General features: G+C 43.4%; 1 long non-coding RNA gene across 1 annotated transcript in view; it reads right to left on the reverse strand.

Moving 5' to 3' along the window:
- Window positions 1-1,969: 1,969 nt before the first annotated feature.
- The window catches only part of LOC145523608 (uncharacterized), an 85,224-nt gene continuing 67,667 nt past the window's right edge, over window positions 1,970-19,526 (reverse strand). The window contains exon 4 of the long non-coding RNA XR_014066775.1: window positions 1,970-4,408. This is a non-coding gene — a long non-coding RNA (uncharacterized LOC145523608). The remainder of the gene's footprint in view (window positions 4,409-19,526) is intronic.

Here is a 19,526-nt window from a genome sequence, read left to right on the forward strand (position 1 = left end):
CTTGGAGGTGAGCTTAGTTTCTGAGGCATGGAGGTTTGCAATGCAGTGTGAGGGGTCCCTGTCTTCTCCTCCATGTGGGCCCATGGCATGCTGACATCTATAACAGTGTTCTTGTCCTGTTGGATCTTTGTTCACAGGCGTATCTGACCCCACTGCCACCAAACTGCTGAAATACTAGAGTCAAAGCTTTCCTGTCTACCTTGAGCATCCTTCTGTACCAATGAGTCACACGCCACTGAATATTCTTGAGGAAGCAAAATAGGCTCTTCCATCATACTGAACACTTCCTCATTCTCTAAAAACTCAAAAACCTTTTTCTCTCCAAATCTTGGCTCTAGCTCTATTACCAGCAGTTTTCAAAATAGTTAACTCTATTCAGAAACTTGACTGATCTGAATCCAGCATCTCCCAGAACCATGGATGGCTCAATGGGTGAGTGATCTGGGAACAACCAGCAAATTGAAGAAAGCAGGGAACATCTGTTGTTTTCTTGAAATTTTATCTCACCGCTCAGAACCCATGGCACCACAAGACCTTAACAAATGGCTTTACAAGTTTAAATAACGCTTTATTGACCTAATCCTTTGGGAAATCTACAGAGGTATTTTTTTCTTTCCAACAGATGTTCACTACCTGCAACTTTCACTTTTTGTTTTTAATGTAGAAATTTTAATGGAAATATTTTTAACAGATATTTCACACCTTCCAAATTTATTCAGTGTATGATCCAGAAGATAATGACCTATTTTCAAAAGAAGGTTAGCCCCTCAACAATGTCAATTATTATCCCACGCTACTCAGTAGCTCTGGGAGCTATCATGGGTGAGAGAAATGGGCAAAATGGCTTGGCTTTCAGTACATTCTGGCTCATCTGCTCTTCTTTTTCCATCAGCTGCTCTCAAGGTCACTAGCCTATCCGGTAGAAGTGGTATTCAGCATCTATTCTGTCTATAACAGGTAGACCTTGCTTCTCCAGATGTGGTCCTTGGACCAGCAGCATCAGCATCACCCAGGAACTTTTAGAAATGTCAAATCATGGGCCCCATCCTAGCCCCACTGAATCAGAGTCTGCATTTTATCAAGATTCCAAGGTGGTTGATGGGCACATAGTTGGTGAAACACTGCTTCAGATTCAGCCCTGCCCTCACTCCCAAAGCAGTCAATTCTCAGGCTGAGGTCTAAGCTGCCCCTCCTTTCCACACCCACACAATCACCATTTAGATGCCCTGTGGATTGGTCATTAGCACTGGGTCAACATTACCACATGCAGAACAATTTCCAGTATAAGATGAGCTAGGGCAATTCTCCCCAGCCCAGAGTTTGGACTGACCTTGGGGGAATGACTCAGGGAGGCAGCTAATAGGAAAAAGAATATAGTGCAAAAAGCAGCCTGAGATATTTTTATGCACAGAAACCCCATCAGCTCTACTGCAATGGCAAATCATTGCAATCATGGTTGCAAACACACCCACACTTTGTCCAGCATATCCCCCACATTGTACTTTTGTGACTTATTTTTATCCATAAACATCCTTTGGTATCTATTATGAATTGATTTCACCTGAATTACATATTTCCCTGAATTAGTAAAGTAAGAGTGGACTGGAAAAGAGGCAGATAGCATGAAATCAGTCAGGCTCTTCTTGCCCCTGTGTGGATCCTCTTGCTATAGGTCATGAGAAAGTGCAGATAGCTGGGGTTCAACACCTCCCTCTGCCTGTGTTACTAGAGGGTACAGGACAGATTATTTCACCTCTTCTCCTCAGTTTCCTCAATTAAAATATAGAGATGATCAGAATTGCACCTATCTCTCAGAGTGAAGGTGAGAATTACATAAGTTAATACACAAAAAGTGCTTAGAACCATAACTGATACATAGTAAGTGCTCAGCAAGTCATTATTGTTGTTAATATTATTATCTCTAAACCTAAATAGAAGGCCTCAAGCCACTTTTATTTCCTCCTTAAGGCTTTTTTTTTTTTTTTTTTTTACCTGTGAGACCTTGAATCAATCAATATATTTACAATCTCTGAGTTTCCTTATCAGTAGAAAGAGGATAAGCATAGCACTTATCTCACAGTGGAGTAAGAGTGGAGTGAGAAGATTTGTAAAGAAACGCACAGCAGAGTACCTGGCCCATGCAGGCTCTGAGCAAATCTTAGCTGCTTTCTCTCCTTCGCCATGAAATCAAATAGTCAATACAACTAAACAAGATGTGTTGTTTTACATGCAGTTCACATTAAAGATGTCAGTCCCAGGAAACTTCTATTCACCCAGCTTGAATTCACCGGGGAAAGGCCGAATGAAGACACAGTGAGAAGATGGGAAGAAGGTCTCACCACAACCCAGTGCAACAGCACCTTGATCTTGGATACACAGCCCCCAGAACTTCAACACAATAAGACAGACTTCTGTTGTTTAAGCCACCCAGTCTGTAGTCATTTGTGATGACAGCCTTAGCCGACTAATATAAACCATAGAGGCCCAAACAGGTCCACTCAGCGACTGAGAGAAATTGCAATGCAGTAAAAACTCCCCATAAGCTTCTTCAGAGTAAGACATTTCTGGGACACCTTTTGCCCCAAAGATTATTCCTCACTCACCGACCTCTGTGTTTCAAGGAGACGCTCCCTTCCTGCTGATTTTACACACCCCATAGTATGACAATCATCGACAGGAAAGGTATTGTCTAATCCCAACCACAGAAAGACTCCCTAGGGGCCAAGGAACACGGCCAGACAATTTTACTCCCCGGGCATCTCTGCTCCTATGCAAAGTGGGGATCATGGAGAAAGGCTTTACCCACGTAACAAAATTGCCATAAGGTAACTGCTAATGACACAGCTGGCACTCCATGCAGAGCTCCTGCCGCCACCTGACAACAGCACAAAGCTCGACACTTTGGCAGCACTTCTTTGTCTAACACAAATGATCTTATTTTCACAAGCAACTGGAGCTGCTAAAAGGTCCAGTGAACAAACACAGCCTGGCAGACGCCACGATGGGACAGAGAGTATGAGGTCCTGGGATGGGAACTGGCAGGTTTACACACCTCCCCAGGTCCCAGCAGGCAGAGCCCAGGCGACAGACACACACTGACTTGAATGTTAATGTCAGAGAATGGGACATGGGAGACACAGAGGTGAAATTGGCATGAAAGTGCTTTAAGGTGAAATGAAATGCTTCTCATCATTTTAACCACTGAGGAGATTTTCAGATTATTCAAAGGCAAACGTATATATGTTAGTTGCTCTGTCGTGTCCGACTCTTTGTGACTCCGTGGACTATAGCCCACCAGGGACTTCTCCAGGCAAGATTACTGGAGTGGGTAGCCATTCCCTTCTCTGGGAAATTTTCTCAACCCAGGGATGAAAACCGTGTCTCCTGCATTGCAGGAGGATTCTTCACCATCTGAACCACAAGGGAATAGGCAAAGACAGCCTGCAAAAAGGTTGTTGTTGAGTCACTCAGTCATGTCCAACTTTTTGTGACCCCGTGAACTGCAGCATGCCAGGCTTCCCTGTCCTTCAATATCTTCCTGATTTTGCTCAAACTCATGTCCATTAAGTCAGTGATGACATCGAACCATCTCATCTCTGTCTCCCCCTTCTCTTGCAAACAAGGTACATGCACATCACACATAAAATATGTTTTTAACTGGAAAATCAATCTAGGGCTGTCTTAAATGCTTCATATAGTAGAAATATTTATATTTATATAGAAGGAAGAAAAATTGTTAATTGGATTCTTTTGAATGAAGTACCATTCAAATGTATTTTCACAATAATTGGCAGCTTCTTGCCCAGGTACTCTTGAATCTACAGGAATCCCTTAGGAACGTGGGAATCACCCCTCCTCCAGTGACAGCCTCTCTCCATCTTCCACACAACCCCCATACCCCCTGGAGAGCTTTATCAAATGCACAGCTCTTCACAGCCTCCCAACGATGGTTGCTCCTTTTTTGTCTTTCAAGTAAACACTACAATCATCAGCATGGCCCATGAGTCCCTTCATATGGCCTCTGCCTACCCCTCTGCCATCATCTCCTGCCCTCAGATATCATCGCACACAATAAAGATCCCGAACTACTCACTCTCACGCGTTCTTCATCTCCACAACGTTACCAATACGCTTTCCTTTTCTCCTCTACTGAGTTATGACCCATTCTTCAACACAGGGGTCAAATTCAACATTCTTTTCAAAGTTTCCCTGATTCTTCTAGGCAGTATTACTTGCCCTCTGCTCTACATCCCCAGAATACTTCAGGTGTGTCTTTGACGTGAGGTTTAGTATTCCCAATTGTTAGAATGTCTTGATACAGGTTGACATGGTGGGCCCGGGTGGTAGGTACCCTTCTTACTTTTCTTCTCTTTGAGATCCTGTAGGGCAAAGCATATTATCTGCTTGCCTAGAAAAAAAAAAAAAGTTTCCTTTGAAGTGTGTGGAAACAGAAAAACAAATGAAAGCCACAAGGTAATTCATAAAACATCTTGAAACATATGGAAAAGGTAATGCTCCCTGAAAATACAGAAAAGCATATATGTAAAAATGGCTTTCAACAATGAAAGAGAGAAGGAGGAAGGAAGGGAAGAAGGAAGAAAAGAAGAGGAAAGAAAATTATAGAGGACATTAGCTTGGTGTCTTCAAAAAGACCCCGAGGGCTTGACCTCCAGGAAACAGGATCAGGGAACCATAGGAACAGAAGAGGTTGAGATGGAAGAAGAGATGCAAAGGGAACTTGCAGAACTGGCAAAAATATACAAAATACAAGAAGGCAAGAAGTACAAAATGCAAAAGTGAAACCAAGAATGAATTAAAATGATAGGCAAGGATGTGGGGAAAAGGGAACCCTTGTGCACTGCTGTTGGGAAAGTAGATTGGATCAGCAACTATGGAAAATAGTATGAAAGTTCTTCAAAAAGTTAAAAATGCAACTACTGGATGATCTCACAATTCCACTTCTGGGTATTTATCCAAAGAAAATCAAAGCACTAATTCAAAAAGATATCTGGACTCCCATGTTCTCTGCAGCACTCTTTATAATAGCCAAGATATGGAAACAATCTAAGCATCCATCAATGGATACATGGATAAAGATAAAGCCATAAAAAAGAATGAAATCTTAAGAAATCTTGCACTTGAGACAACATGGGTGGTCCTTGAGGGCATAGTACTAAGTGAAATAAGGGACACAGAGAAAGACAAATGTTGTATGATCTTCCTTATAAGTTCATAGATACAGAGAACAGATTGATAGTTCCCAGAAGTAGAGGGTAGGTGAAATGGGTGAAGAAGGTCAAAAAGTATAAGCTTCCAGGTATAAAATAAAGTCCTGGAGAAGTAATGTATAGCATGATGAATATAGTTAATAATACTGTATTGCATTATTTTAAAGTTGCTAGAGTAGATCTTAAAAGTTTCAATCATAGGAAAACATGTTGTAATTATGCATAAGGATGAGGAAAGTTAACTAGACTTATTGTGATCATTTCATATCCTATAAACCTATCATATCATTACATCATGACAGGAAATCAAAATAATACTATATGTCAATTAAGCCATAATAAAATTTTTTAAAATAAAGGTAAGCTACATTTTTATGACAAACATCAGAAAATGCCATCAAAAATATTCAAAAGAAGGAAAGTTATACCCAAATGATCATAATTTGTATTTTTTCCAGAAACTTTCCATGCCGATATGTAAAAAATGACAAGCTTTCATGCATTCATACACATATCCAACATCAATTCTGTAAGTCCCTGTTGAGGTTCTGTTAGAGTGAATAAATCTAGCTACTATAAGACATAAACCCAGAAATCTGCATCTTAAAATGATAAAGGGTATTGCTTTCTCAGATCACAGACCATTGCTGACAGCAAAGAGATACTGGTTTGCACTCCAGGGCTCCTCTCAGCTTGTGATGCCAGAAGTTCAGAGCAACATTTATGATGTGTCTCCAAGGTCACTATGGGAAGGGAAAGGGGCAGCGTGAGCCTTTGAAGGGACAGGCTTGCCTACAAGAGGCGTGCATCCCCTCTGCTCACATTCCTTTGACTCCACTGACTGAAAGGGATGAGGATCTAAGACGTAGCTTTGTGCCCAACATAACAGGGGACACACAGAAGTTGGTGAGCAGTAGCAGTTGGGTTGTGTTGTGGTTTTAAAATATGCCCACAAATTCTCTGATGCTCCTCCCTTCAAAAGGTAGAACCTAATTCCCCTACCCCTGAGTGTGGGCTCAAGTTCTAACACATACAAATGATGCTGTGTGACTTCTAAGACTGGGTCATAAAAGGCACTGCAGCTTCCTCCTTGCTTACTCTGTCTTCTCTCTGGAGTCACCTACTCTGAGCAAGTGCCAGCTGCCACATCAAAAAGATACTCAATCAGTCCTATAGAGAGGTTAAGGTGATACAGAATTTGACTCCTGCCCATAAACAGCAATACATTGAGCCAGACTTCCTCCTAACAGGCCCAAGAGGGTGCCATCTTGGAGTTCACCTTCAAGCCCCAGTGTAGCCTTCAGATGATCGTGGCCCCAGCCCAGCTCATGAGTGCAGTCTCACAAGAGGGCTATACCAGAAGCCCCCAGCAAAGCTACATGGATTAGACCTCAAAAAACATTTATGTGAGACAATAAATGTTTATTGTTTTAAGTCATTATGTTTTGGGTAATTTATTATCTAGCAGTAGATAATTAATGCATCATGGATCCACACACATAGCATAATAAGACTAGGCAAAGTATCTCTTTATCACGAAGTGGGACTTTGGGACTAGACCCAGTATGGAACCTTTAATGGAGACTCAGTGATTGTTCTTGCTTGCATTTGACAGCTATGAGATGTAGGGGCAAAGCTCAGAGAGATACTTCCTCTGTGCATTCCCTTTGGGTCCTAACTCAGTCTAGCCCTCTAATTATTGCCAGTTGAATGGCCAGGTTAGGCCATTCCAAGGAAAACTGTGCCAACTAAAAACAAGGAAGAAGGAGGTGGAGTATGAATCTGGCAAACAGGCCCATGGGGGTAAGAGGAGGCCAAGAGGAAACAGCTTGTAAGAGGACACAGAGCCTCACTCTTTTCAGAGAGGTAGTCTTCGGAGGAAGGAGAATAAATCTGCAGAAAAGAAAAGGGCAAACTTTCCATTCTGAGCGGCAATCAAAACTTTTTTCCTTGTCTCTCAAAAATCTCCAACTCTAAGTGCTTGGAGTCATTAAATATCCTTGAACTCAGATCCATTCACATAAGATTCCTCTGACCTGGGATGCAGTGGGGTGAATGCAAAAAAAGCTTTATGCCTTCCCTGGAGGCTAGATGGCATCCTCTTCTGGCCTTCTAGGGCTATTGTCTCTGCTTTTTAATAATAAAGGCTGGGGTCTGATTAATTCTATGATAGAATAACAATTTCTAACAACAGCCTATCTTCTCAAGTTCATTTTCACTTAATAACATCATACCTCACTCTATTAGTAGATAGAGTCACTCAAACAAATAATCAACTGAGTGTTTTCAAATTGAGACCTTGCTAAATTGGCTTTGATGGTCAGGGTATTTACTACATTAATTGTTTATATACAGCAACAAACATTAATTGCAGGAGTTTGTTAATGTCTAAAGTTCTTAATTTTTTTTCTAAATTAAAACTGTCCCCTTTTATAATTATTCTCACTGATTATTTTCATCTTGACAGACAGACAGTTCATATTATGCTTTAGGTGAATATTCAAAAAATTGATGAATTTGTGTAGCTTAAATGAAATATTTCACCAGTAATAGCTATTTGACTATTGTCCAGCAATCAACTTCATTCCTTGTTTAAAAGACTAACTTGTATGTTAGACCCTCTTTTACATGTATGTATGGATGGATAGATAGGAAGATAGGTGGATAGATAGATAGGTAGCTAGATAGACACATAGGGAGAGAGAGCAATCTGGGTATACAGAAATGGAAGGCAAGGTTGAACCTCAGAGGAGACAAAAATCATTACCACTTGGCAGAAAGCACAACACACTGGAAACCGAGTCCTGGTTCTGTGCTCTGCTCTGACATTTACAACTCTTTTGCCCGAAGCAAGTAACTGCAAACATTCTCAGGTCCATTTCCTGGTCTGTCGTAGAGGACTCTACTGCCTGTTGTCCTGCCTGTGATGTGCAATCACTTGAGTAGGTGACAGTGCTCTCAAATGTCAACCCAGAGTGTAAGAGATGATCAAGATGGAGAGAAAAGCCCTCGAGTGGCTGCCACCTCTAATTCCTACACCCCCATTTCCAAAATTAATTATGCTGCTTTGATGGGCACAGAGGCAGCTTCTTATAAGGATGTGGTTCCTTTGAGGCCCCCAGACCCCCACCAGGGACTATGGCCAAGTATCTAGAGGAGAAGCCAGCGAATATTTGCATCAGCATATTTTATATCATATTCCAAACACTTTGTTCTTGCCTACCCCAAAACCTCACTTTCAGGATGGACCTGTTCGGAGAGTGTAATCTCCTCCGTTCTGTTTCGTCACAACAAAGATTTGAAGTGATGGAATTAAAGCCCTCAGCGCATCACAGCTCTCGGACAGTTTGTGTTATAGTTCTTGGACAGATCAGTTTTATTTAGAAAATAAAGGAAAATACATCCTCGAGGAGTGAGGGCATGCCGACCCAAAAGATGAGAAGAGAAGAGAGAGAACGAGAGCGCATGCAGGAGAGAAAGAGACCCCCGGCCCTTTGGCTCTTTTTTTTTTTATATGTTTATTCCTCCCCCTGGGCCTGCCCCATGTAAATTGGGCTAGCCAAGAGTGCTGTTTGTTCTACCTGAGGTCCTCACCTTGGTCCTAGGACCTTCCTTTGTTCTATTTTCACAGGCTTTTCCCTTCCTTGTCTTTTAGCCACCGCCATTCTGGACTTCTTTTTCCTATTCTAACTACCTAACAGACCCAAGCTTCTGCTAAAATACAAATTAGCATAAAAGTGACTTTAATATTTCTGAGCACACAATAGCTGAGACCCACACTGTAATTAGCTTCCCTGGTGGTGCTAGTGGTAAAGAACCTGCCTGCTAATGCAGGAGACATAGAGACCTGGATTCAATCCCTGAGACGGGAAAATCCCTTGGAGAAGGGCATGGCAACCCACTCCAGTATTCTTGCCTGGAGAATCCATGGACAGAGGAGCCTGGAGGGCTACAGTCCACAGGGTTGCACAGAGTTGGACACAACTGAAGCAACTTAGTACGCACAGCATGCAAACTGTGATTAGATGTCCAGCTCTGCTTCTCCCTAAAGTAAAACCACCCCAAGGACAAAACTATTTGCCTATCTCTTCCCTCCTTGCTCCTGGAGGACTGGTGTTACCTTTGGAGACTTTTTCCTGCCTTTAAGACTAAGAGTTTTAAACATGGTATCCCAAGACCTCACTCAAAGCCACCAAGTCCTCCTCATTTTACAAAGCCCACCTTGAGCTGCAGAGATTAGCGCATGGTTATACGCCCCTTGGGATGCCCCCACTCCCACCACCCCCAACACAGGATTGTGCAAAAGAGCACATTTCTTGCCGTCTTTCCCCATCATATCTTCTGTTAACCTGTGACACGGTATTTTGGTCAAAGCGTCAATGAATGAATCACAAACACCGAGAGAGAGGGTTTCCACTTCACAAATAGTTTTCAATGTGGGTGGTACCTTACCTTAGTGGATTTGTCAACTGCTTTTTCAAACTCAGGAATCATGGAATCCTTTGCAGCCTAGTGTAGAGCTCAAGAAAAATTAGCCAATAAACCATTACTGTGATATCAAACTGCAAATGTGCCCTGGGCGGACGGAGGTGAAGGCAGATGTGTAATGCTAATAAGATGATTCACAGGCACTTCTGGGTCTTCTGAGGATGCTCAGGACCCAGAAATATTTGTATCATCATTGTACCTATTTATATCAACAAAACGTATTTTGTTTTGGCCAAGAAACAAGAGCAAAACTGCTCAGAGATAATCTCCAACATCTTTTAATCCAGTCTGAATTTTAGGGAAGCTGGAAAAGAATTTTAGGGAAATGTGTGTGTGTGGGGGGGGGTTTGTTCACCTCTGAGCAACTAAATGAACACAGTCATCACTTTAAGTCCTTTTCCACAAGCCCACAAAGTGCTGTCCTCTCTGTCAGAAAAACCTAAACATACGTGACCACTCATCTATTTTGGATCTTCGCTCTTGTGCCTCCCTCAATGGCCACCAGAAAATATATTTATTGGAAGCCACCTCAAAACCAGATGGCTCATTATGGATTTGGGGGACCTGGCTTCAGCCTGTTGTCACTGTGATTTTCATGACTTTTTATCAACATTGCCACCACTGCCACCACAGATAATGAGTTAAGAGAAACCAGATCTATTATTTTCACATCAAGTGATGAATTCAAATAAATCTGACAATCGTAGATGGATGTGCATGTCATATTTCAGAGTCTGGATAGAAGTGAGGCTTTGGTTATTTTCTTATCCTGAGGAAAAGCAAGCTCTCAACTGCTGGCCTCCAGCCCAGATTCACGGTCAAAGACCTGGGCTTTGGACCTTGAGCTTTCCCTGCCTCTGCTTCTCCCTTTCAAACTGCTTGATGTGGACACTGCTGTTATCTGTGGAAGATGCAGTGATGTATAACCTAGGTCTCCCTTCAGAAATTAAGGGCTTGTTTTCCTGGTTGTTCAGTGGGCAGTTGGCCAATAGCACTCAGCTCTGAGCCCTCTCCAGGAACTGCCCATGGACAACCCTCATCCAGTGATTGGTCCACAGGGGGATATAAATACCCTTCTCCTTTGCCCCAACTCAGAACAACTCTAAAGAGCCATCCTTGTTTCAAAGCTCCCCAAGGGGTCAGCTGCACCTCCCTTGAAACTGCATCATAGCCAAATAAATGTCTCTCTCGGCCCATGCCTCCTTCCTTCTCTCCCCTGCAGATGTTGATCCCAAGAGCTCTTCCTATAATACATTTTGTACACTAATCTCCATCTCAGAGTCAGCTTCCTGGAATCCAAACTGTGGCAAGTCCCCTGTGCCCTCAGCCCACCTCCACGTTGACTTAGAGCTGAGGCTGACAATCTGGAGGCTGACAGCTTCCAACCTGGAGCACCTGCATCTCTCGGTGTCTTGCCCGGGGCTTTCTTAGCAATACAGGTTGCATACAAGTACAAGCGGGGCATATGGGGGATTAACTCCCCCAGGAGGACCCAGGATAAAAGCCCACCTCCCCATGCCTGGCTGGCACAGTCCTGAGACATGTTCCACAGTTTCTTGAGAGGCCCTCTGCTGTGCCCATAGCTGCCTCACCCATGGACATGTTGTTGGCTTTCTCGTCTGTCTCACTGCTTTATACACTGCTTCTGCTTCCTGAGATCACCTCCCAATAAGCCACCAGCACCGAGGTACTTGGGCTTCCATGGTGGCTCAGATGGTAAAGAACCTGCCTGCAATGCAGAAGACTTAAGTTTGGTCCCTGGGTTGGGAAGATCCCCTGGAGAAGGAAATGGCTACCCACTCCAGTATTCCTGCCTGGAGAATTCCATGGACAGAGGAGGCTATCAGGCTATAGTCCATGGGGTCACAAAGAGTTGGACATGACTGAGCGACTAACACACACATACACACTGAGGTACTTGCCTCAGAATCCACCTCTGTGTGATCTGAAAAAAACAGAGATGTTCTTATTTCTTTTCCTTTCTAAGCTAGAAACTCACCATCCTGGGGGCAAGACCAAAAGTGCACTTGCTGTAAGGGGCCATGAGTCACGAGGAGTGTGTCAGGGTAATAACTGTGGAAGATGCTGAGGCTACAAATTGAATCTCTGCCACGATGTCTGGCTAATGTCAAAGTATTTCATGATAACATTTATTGAGAGAAGGTAGATGTAAATGTCTCACTTGCTCCATCCTCCTGTATGGGAGCTCTCCAAGTGCTCCAGAGGCTGAATGACAACAATGACTGTCACTTACCAAGCCCTGTGCTGGTTTAGGAGGGAGCATGGGGCAGGAGCTCAGTCATCCTTTGAGGTCGATAAAACCATTGACTCAGATTTGGAAACTGAGACAGAGGGGTGAGTGATTTCCACAGTCTCATCCTTAATCAGCTAAGAGCCAACATTCAAACCCAGAGCAGATCAAAGTGCAAATTACAAATCAGGGGGCAAGAGGTCACTGGAATATGTGTGTGCCCAGGCAGGCTAATGCTGGGCAGCCTGGAGTCAGCAATGTGAATAATGAGAAAGGAAATAGCCTCCACGTCATGTTGCAGGGATATGTATGAGAGCAGGTAGAAAAGGGGCTAAGAGTGTCCCAAAGTCTCTAGAAATGTGTTGATAAGGGTAGAGAAGAAGAGAAGAGACAAAATAACCACACCATCTTCCGGGTCAGCAGGCAGCCCTTGAGAAATGAGCTTGGTGTCAGTCCAAGCAGGCTGAATATGATCTGTCCTGAGGAGGGACTCTGGCTTTAATACTGTGCCCCCAGATGTCATCTTTCAACTAATATTTATTGAGCGCCCTTGGACTGGAGACATGGAAACACAGAGAAAAGGCAAGTGCCCTGCCCCCAAACAGCAAGTCTACCGGCCAGGGGAAACTGACAAGAAATAAATAAACTGATGTATTATAGATATCTGAGAGTAAAAAGAGCTCTGAGAAAATTAAAGAGGGAGTGTGCTAACAGTTGATGATGGCAGGTGCAATCTTAGATGAGGCGGCAGAGAGGTTTCTGGGGAAGGTCCCGTTCAGGGAGACAGATACACAAGAGGTAAAGTATCTGGGGGAGGAGCAGCTGGTAGCAATGCCCTTTGCAGGGCTGGGGAGCAGCCAGTGTTGGGGTGCAGAGAAGCAAGAGAGATAGCAGCGAGAGAGGAGGTGAATCAATTTCAAATCGAAATTGATGCCAATAACATCCAGGCCTGGGAACACTTAAAGCTCTCCCCCAAGTCCTGGACCTAACATTCTCCATGTCTTGCTGCTCCTGCCCCTTCATCCTCCTTTGCTGTGTTGGTTACACCTGGTGACAACCAAAAATTAACCTACGACAGCTCTTTTATAAGAAACTAAACACAACAAGCAGTTTATGGCCATTACATGTACAGAGATCTGGAGTGCATGAGGGAAAGCTAGCTTCATGCAGCCCACTCCATCTGCCACCTCCCTCGTCCCTCTCTGCCTCATGTTCTTTGCTCCTACCTCCACCAAGACAGAGCTTCTCCCCCTCCACACACTTTCTTGCTCCAACCCTAGAACTATTTCTACTCCAAGTGGAAATCTTAAGTGCATTTCTTCATTGAGGTAGATCTCTTCTAAGAGGAACTTTTCAACAACCACTAAGAGAATAAAATGTTCTCCATCTCATTAGTTCTCCCCCACCCCACCCCACCTGGGCAGGTGTGTGGTAACAGGGCTGGAAGCCAGGGACTTGGCCTCAGGATGGAAGGAGCATTAGCTTCCAACCATGGGCTTGCACGGAGAGCTGTGTGGTGTGTGCATCTTTCTTCTAGAGAAAAATTAGGTCAGCTATAAATGGAGAGGACACGAGCACCGTGAAGGCTACAGATCTCTGCTGGGTTTCCTAGGGGATGATCTACGTTATGGAGCTGTGGAGGTGTCCTTGGAACACAGGACTTGAGTCAGGCTTTTAACAGAACGCTCATCTCGTTTTACAATAAATACACACACACACACACACACACACACACGTTAAAACTAAGCCTAGGAAAGGTGTGTATTTAGTAGGCTGTTCTATTTTTCTTTTGTAATAGTTTAGGTTGTAAGATAGAAGATGGATTTCAGAAAATGGATAGGCCCTAAATAAACACAAATAGTCTCTAGTTTATGATGTGTTTGCGGCACAACTCTTTCTCCCTCGTTCTCCAGCCCCTCATCCTTCCACCCAGGAAGTGCAGATGTAATTATAGTTACTGCCACTGATTGGGTTCCTAATATATACACAGGCATTATCTCTAATCCTTCTAAGACAAGACAGTTAACACTACTTCCACTTTACAGATGCAGAAACTGAGGTTCAGGAAGGTGGCTCCAGGCCATTTGCCTAAAACAGAGAAGTGTCTGAGTCCTTCTGAACTGATTTTCCACTGCCTGTAAAAGAGAAAAGCTTTTTTCTTGATTCCCAGAGAGGAATCAATTACTCTGTTCTCTGAGAGTGACTTTTGCAAGATCAACCCTGGGATAAGCCCTTGACTGAGTTTGTTCCTTGACAAAGTTTACCAGATCACCAATTGAACACTTGCCATGGGAGGTTCACTAGGGTGAATGGGAGGATGAAAGTGAAAGTGAAAGTCAGTCGTGTCCAACTCTTTGTGACCCCACGGACTATATAGGCCATGGAATTCTCCAGGCCAGAATACTGGAGTGGGTAGCCTTTCCCTTCTCCAGGGGATCTTCCCAGCCCAGGGACAGAACCCAGGTCTCCCACATTGCAGGCGGATTCTTTACCAGCTGAGCCACAAAGGAAGCCCAAGGATACTGGAGTGGGTAGCCTATCCCTTCTCCAGCGGATCGTCCCAACCCAGGAATCAAGCCGGGGTCTCCTGCATTGCAGGTGGATTCTTTACCAACTGAGCTATGAGGGAAGCCCCAAATGGGGGGATGGGGGTGTCCAAAAGCCAAGAGACTGGGTCATTGCTTCCCAAATGTTAAAGTCTAATGAAATTTTATATCTGACTACTTGGTGACTTTATCAAGCTGTCAGAAGAATCCAGGAAAGATGCAGGCCTCATCCTTCACCCTCTCCTTACCCCTCCCTTTCCCATACCCCAGGGCTTACACTGTGGCTGGTTGACTATTTCTCCTACATTGACCAGCAGATTCTTTGCCACTAGCGCCACCTGGGGAGCCTGACTGTTTGAATATTATTCTGTCCCATTATCTTCCTTATTTTGCAGTTGGGAAGAGCCATTAATTAAGACAAGGTGTATGCCAGTACTTTGTAAACCCTGCTAAGTCACTAGAAAAGCACCATCCATGAGTGTGATATAAAGCTTGATCGAGGCCATCCACATGCTAGTTTCGGTGTCCTTGAAGGGTGTGCACCTTGGTTATAACCACTACCCTCCCCAGCATCAGCAACAAGAAATATTCATCCGTCTTTTCAGTTATGCCAACCTCTATGGTTAGCACCAATGTAATTCTGTCTGACCTTCAAAACAACCTTGTAAGGCAGATATTATCATCTCTATTTTACAAAAGAGAATGTTAGGAATTTAGTCCCTAAATAATACGCTTAGGGTGAATTAGGTATATGGCTTTCTGGAACTGGGTATTTGGAATGTTTTGTCAAGTTACTTTCTTGGTTAAACTACATCCTTCAAGGAGTTAGAAGAAAAAGAGCAAGGCTGAGTGCTCTTAGGGAAGACAAACTGATAACAGGGGCCCCTTAACTTAGTGCACAAGTCCTGAAATCACAGAAATGTCCTAAAAGTATCTCATGTGCCCCCATCACCATGGGCGTGAACGGTTCTGAGACAAGCTGCTCTGAGAGGGTCATGTACAACCAAGTCAGCCTTTGAGGGGAACAGAACAAACTGTGACTTAGGAATGTATCAGCTTCAGGCTGGGGATAACATGTCAACCCTGTTGTGTCAGACTCTGCTTGGCCCCTCCCTGGGGCCTCATATGCTTCTAGCCTCTCCCTGTGGTCTACTCCTGCTTCCTTCTGTGTCCTCCACGTAGCTCACTACCAATCAACCCCAAACTGGAACGCTTTGTTTAGAAAAGGCAGAAACAGTGACCCTCACGTTTAACCGCAGAGTCTGGTATTGTTCCAAAATAATTTACATGTACCTGGTCGTCAGATCTTCACAGGTACCTGTGAAGCACCAGTAGCTCCCATTTTACAGATGAGTGAGCTGAAGCACACAGAAGGGAAAGGACTTTCCTAAGCTCATTCTGACTTTGCAAGGCCAAGCTGGGGTGGGGACCCAAGTAGTCCCATGCTGACATTTCAGAGACTATTTCAGTTGTTTTAAAAGGTCATTTTAATCTGGAAAGTCCCAAGCGTCCAGGAAGATGATAACTGGAAACGTGGTAATAAGTGAATACGTCTCCAGGAAGTTAAGCCATTGTTCAGCCTAGAACTGGATTACAAAGGAAAAGAGTGGCAGGGCCTCACCCATAACAAGCACGATTTTAAGAAGAAAGACAAAAGTAAGAATGAGGGATGGAGCCAAAAGGCGGAGCCCCAGGCTGGAAGCCCAGACATCTTTCAGCAGTCCAGGGAGAGGCCTATGTACAAAACCAGCATGTGGTGCCAGGAACCAACGTAGGACTTTAGAGCATCACCTCCTTGGATGCACCCAGCACCCCTGAAAGGGAAGTTGTTTGCCAGAGGTCTTTTAGGCAGTGAGAGGGCAAGATGGGGTCTGAATGTCTTTCTGGAAGGGTAGAGGCAGAACTGGAGTTCAGAACACTTGCTATATGCCTTTCAGAAGGTTGAGACAGAGAGTCAGTTGCAGTTGGCTAGGGGCTATGCTGATGAAGCCAAGGGTCATGCTGATGGAGCTAAAGATACAGTCACTGTTCTCAAGGTTGACAGCTTCATCAACAGAGCAGAAATTAGTGGGGAAATCGCTTGGCCAGCTTTGTACTGACTAGGGAAAACTGATGTCCATCTCAGGAAGAGCACTCCAGGAGGTGATCCTACCAAGATCAAATAAAGACACTTCTTGGCTTATATTAGATACTCACTATAATGTACACTCTCTGGTCTTTGTAAACCAGAGTGGGAAGATAAATGTTATGCCGACAAACCTAATTTAAATTAAAAATGTTCTCTGTAACTTGCCTTTGATTCCTATAATCCAGCTTACTGTCATATAAAAGGATGAGAGTTGATCATATTCTGAGAAATGTTGCCTTAAATATTTTAACTAAAGTCCTCTCTAATGGTCTATTCAAGCACTTACCATTTAATAAGAAATAACAATTCAGTTGTAAATGTCATCACTGGGCATAACATTGTTCAACAAATACCAAAATAAACTCTTGTAGGAGCAGCAAAGGACACTTTTGAATCTTGTTGCTATGCAGGAGTACAGCACTGACAGTCCTGTCTGGGAAGCCACCACAGAATAAAGGCCCACCAGAAACAGCGTCTGGGAAGTACTCTTTTCTCTTCCCACCAAAATCTGGTAGAAACTAGAAATTTCCCTCGACACCAGCACCAACAATGAGAAGGATAGCCTATTTGCTTGTTTTTAAACAGCTAGTACATTGACAAGGCAAGTTACAGAGAACATTTTTATTTTAAATTTGCAACATTTCCAGTGCTCCAAAGGGACGGCAACAAGGTATGCTGTTCATCAAACCTAAAATTAGTTTTCTGTTTGTTGCTTGCTTGTTGACTATACCTGCATTAAATAAAAGGGAACCTCCTGTAGGTCCAGTTTGTCTCAACTAATTCTTGGGTTGATTCTACAGACCTCCAGTTTTAGAAACCTCTCAGGCATCTTCAAAGAATCTTTCTAAAATGGAGTAGACCCACATGACAGTGACTGTCAAGATCTTGGAGCCTTTAATGAGTCCAAGCTCTAAGTCAGCAGCCACCCTTCTGTTACAGTGTTTCAGACAAAAAGTGAGATGAGAGATATTTGAGGCTCAGGTCTTGGGGTCAAACATATTAAATGAACTGATAGTTTACTACACGCATGAGAGAACAGTAAGGAAAAGACATGCTCTTTACCCCTGGGGAATTTCTTAATGTTGTAAAAGATGAGGAACTGCCCTGGAGGATACTGGTTGATAAAATATCGATGCAGTGAAACTTTGGAATCTGAAAATCCTAGTCTGAAACCAAGCTCTGCCACCTATTAGCTGTGTGTCCTTGTGCACTTTAGTTGCCACAGGGTTGTGAGAGTGAAGGACCCGCCAGAAGCTGTGACACTGCTCTTCTATTTGTCCCTTTGTTTATGTTGACTTCCTGTCTTCTTCACATGCTTGTCAAATACATATTAATTACATGCTCTGTTTCATCTCCCCTCATTGTTACCTACATATGCTTTTACTTTTTCATTATAAGTAATAAATATTAACACATGATTGCAAATGGACAAATACTACATGGAGGTACTTAGAATAGTCAAATTCATAGAGACAGAATGTAGAAGAGTGGTCATCACGGATTCCAGGTGTGTGTGGGGCGGATTCCAGGTTGTGTTTAATGGATATAGAATTTCAGTTTTGCAAGATGCAAAAAGTTCTGATGATGGATGGTGGTGATGGTGGCACAACAATGGGAATGTACTTAGTGCTACTGAACCGTGTACTGTTAAAATGGTAAATTTTATGTTACGTATATTAGAGTCGGACTATAAAGAAAGCTGAGCGCCGAAGAATTGATGCTTTTGAACTGTGGTGTTGGAGGAGACTCTTGAGAGTCCCTTGACCGCGAGGAGATCCAACGAGTTCATCCTAAAGGAGATCAGTCCTGGGTGTTCATTGGAAAGACTCATGTTGAAGCTGAAACTCCAATACTTCGGCCACCTGATGCGAACAGCTGACTCATTGGAAAAGACCCTGATGCTGGGAAAAATTGAGGGCAGGAGGAGAAGGGGACGTCACAGGATGAGATGGTTGGATGGCATCACCAACTCAATGGACATGAGTTTGGGTAAACTCCAGGAGTTGGTGATGGACAGGGAGGCCTGGCGTGCCTCAGTCCATGGGGTCACAAAGAGACACGACTGAGCAACTGAACTGAACTGATGCATAATTTAAAAAATAGAAACAAAAGAAATAAACACCTGACTCACTCTTAAGAAATTTACTTACAAGATCCATCAGAATAGGATTATTTGTCACATCCAGACGCACCTCAACATTATCTTGGAAAAGTTTGAGATGGGAAAATACCCTTTATTTTTTATCCCCCTGGACAAAGAGGATATACACAGTGCCCAGCAGAGGGCAGAAGAGAGTCAAGGAGGCATTTCGCCTTTAATACTGGCTGTGTTCATTCTTTTCTAATTTGCTGCCTTAATGAAATGGTATTGGCTTTAAAAGAGAAAATCTTTCTAAGACAACCACATTAGAGGACAGAGGATAAACAACTCTTCCACTGAGTTAATCACATCATTTAAATGATCACATGGAAATAACTGCTCTCTGCTGGCTTTTCTGGTGGTACCAAGTTCCAACGTATCTTGCAAAGTTCTCCGTGAATAATTGTATTGCTGTTCCCACGAAAGGACAGTAAGAACTGCACTAAGTATCAGTGGAAGCCCTACGGTAAAATTAATGGGATTCAGGTATTTAGGTGTTTTCCCTCTCGGCAGCTGTGAGCTACACTGTCATAACCAAATGCCATAAAAGTGCTGCCATTTACATTCACTTTAACAGAAGAAATACCTTTTCTTTCCCTCGATTTTCTATATATTTTCAATTATCCTTGATGCGCAGTAATTACTTTGGGGAGATTGCTCTTTGGCTTAAGAGGATATTGCCGTTTTATTATTTTAAAACACCAAAGGAATCATTTTAAAGGCAGAGAGCAGCATTTTTATGACA

This window comes from Giraffa tippelskirchi, chromosome 10 (assembly GCF_054371585.1).
Source record: "Giraffa tippelskirchi isolate mGirTip1 chromosome 10, T2T-mGirTip1v1.2.pri, whole genome shotgun sequence".
NCBI classification, from domain to species: domain Eukaryota; kingdom Metazoa; phylum Chordata; class Mammalia; order Artiodactyla; family Giraffidae; genus Giraffa; species Giraffa tippelskirchi.